The 2,711-nt window shown below is 32.3% G+C and overlaps 1 pseudogene; it reads right to left on the reverse strand.

Annotated features, from left to right (window-relative positions):
• Nucleotides 1-200: 200 nt before the first annotated feature.
• On the reverse strand, nt 201-1,253 carry LOC143560933 (dof zinc finger protein DOF5.7 pseudogene; annotated as a pseudogene).
• Between the last annotated feature and the right edge of the window lie 1,458 nt (nt 1,254-2,711).

Consider the following 2,711-nt stretch of genomic DNA (forward strand, 5'->3'; position numbering starts at 1 on the left):
CATATCTCTAATCATGGAGCCTCATAACATATTAGACATATTGCAACATACATTTTATAAGCTTGAAGCTAAATAAAATAAAATAATAATAATAATAAAAAATAGATACGGAACATTCACTAAATCACAGCAAAAACAAGAACTATCATCTTGGTCATGCTTTTTGTTCGATCCCAACATATAAAAAACAAAATAACAAAAAAGCAAAAAAAAAAAAAAAAAACAAAAACAAATAAATAAAAGTAACGAACATAGACAACTAATTTGTTTGAACTTTGACAAATTTCTGATCCGCCATCTTCTTCAATCTGCATCATAAGCTACGGAAGTACACTGAACTGATTGAATTGATTCCATCCTTGAATTCCATTATTCCAATTGTTAGTGTTTCGGTTTTCATTACCATCTGTTGCCGCTTGATCCACATTCACTGGTTCGAAACTGCCATCAATAAACCAATCAGTCTCCAGCCCACCACTGTTTTTTCGTGAATCTTCGGCCATGGAAGTCTGTGAGGGTTTTGGAATCTCCAGGTTCTGAAAAATCATTGGCTGCAGTTTCTGAGGTTCAATAACAATCTGGCTTTGGCTCATGGCGGCCAACCGTTGTTGCTGAAGCCTCCAATGTAAATCTTGGTTGATAGAACTCAAAGACTCAATGGAAGAAGCTAGATTGTTATTAGCGTGTCCAATTTCTTGAACACCTGCTAATCCTCCATGCAGTTGTTGATGAGGATCAGATTTGATCACAGGGAAATTCATCCTTAATGAATCAAGATTCATGAAACTTGGTGGATTGAATGATGAAGAAGGGAACTGATTAAGGCCACCAAGTTGAAAGTCCATGGCTGGTGGTGAAAAACCAGTGAATAAACTCAGCCCTCCAGTATTTAAAGATATGTCTTTGGAAGAATCACCGATGAACCTTGAAGATGAACTTGATCTGGTCTTCTTCTTTCGGCAGCCACCGCCAATTGGCACGTTGCGGAGGGCGCCACCTTTGGTCCAGTATCTTCTACATGTTTTGCAGAAGTGTCTGGGCTGGGTGAGGCTGTAGTTATTGTAATAGCAGAATTTTGTGTTGGGTGAATCACATCTAGGGCAATTAAGAGTTTGTTGTGGTGGCTTTAAAGCGGAAGTTTTCCGACCACCGCCAGCGCCTCCATCACCACCACTACTACCACCACCACCAGCAGAAGTTTGGGATTCATCTTTGAAAGGTATTGTTGCTGGTATGGTGTTGTCAAGAGACATGATGAGGATATGTGGATGAAATGAGAGGTAGGAAACCCTAAAAGAAATTGAGAGAGAGAGAGAGAGAGATTGATTGAGAGAACTGAGTTTCCTATGGAAGAGGCAAAGCTATGAATTGAATGGTTTCATGTATGAGATTGCAATTATGATAGAAGAAGATGTTGATGGGTTCTTGTGAACTTCATCAATTAGGAGAAGAATACTTTATTTTTAGCAAGAATTATAGCCTTTTTGGATGGATAGATCCATGTTATATATAGCACACATAAAAACAAAATAAAGAAAATAAATAAGATATACATATATATATAGACACACACACTAGCTTTTATCTTTGTATTACGGGGTTATTTTACATTATTCATTTATAATGTTTATATATTTTGTGAATTTTTTTTATTTGTTGTAAGAAGGTTAATAATATACTTCGGGTTTGACTATGAAAGGGTTTTCACAAATAAATAAAATGTTATAACCTGGTTTAAAAGCTATTTGAATTTGGGGAGACGCATGACCTGCTTATTTTTTTTACTATAAATTTGTTTATTAATTATAAGTATTTTTTTTTATAAATCGAATATTATTTTTTAGAATATCCCTATTTTATAAGATTTTCATATCAAATATTTGGTAAAATTAATTTTTAATTTAATGAGATGTTATAACCCAAATAAGTGCTATCTGGGTTTAGTGAGACCCATACCCTCGAATTCGGGTCAATGCACGATAAGCCTTCATTTATAAATAAAACAATTTGATGGCTTAAGAGAATATAGGGATCAACTAAAGAGATTTCAAATGAGAACCACTTCGAGTTCTAAGAGCTCAACGTAACAATTTTTTATAGAATTTTTTTACATATATATAATATATGTAGGTAACATGTACGTAGAAAAATTGCAGAATTTTTTACGCATTAAGTCGACTTTTTACATAAGTGTAACAGACGTTTAAATTAATGTAATCACTGTACATCTTTATTCTCTCTTATACTTAATTTTTTAATCACATTTAATTTTAACCACATAATCTATTCTATTTAATTAAATATGTAGTTAATAATGAAGTTCTTAAGTTTTTAAAACTCAACAAAATTCTTAAAAATATTCCTCGTATATATATATATAGAGAGAGAGAGAGGGAGAGGGTGTAAGTTGTGGTTGGCGATTCATTGTAAAACCCTAAATCATTCAAAAGAAAAACAAATCACTTAACTGATTAACCTTTTCTTTTAGTAATTTAGGCTAAAGTTAAAATACAAAGGGAGACAAAAATGAAAAGTGTGAGAAGGATTTGTGACCACACAAAAACCTTTTAAAAATAAATTCAAAAAAATTAATAAAAAAAATCATAACTAAAAATATAAATAAAAAACGAAAAATTTTAAAAACTCTCATTCAAAAATAAAATCTGACGAAAAGACGACGAAAATGAATAAAAGGCACAATTATTACTGAA

Source organism: Bidens hawaiensis, unplaced genomic scaffold (assembly GCF_021521415.1).
Source record: "Bidens hawaiensis isolate Kalapana, Puna unplaced genomic scaffold, B.hawaiensis_p1.1 tig00020515_1, whole genome shotgun sequence".
Lineage (NCBI taxonomy): Eukaryota > Viridiplantae > Streptophyta > Magnoliopsida > Asterales > Asteraceae > Bidens > Bidens hawaiensis.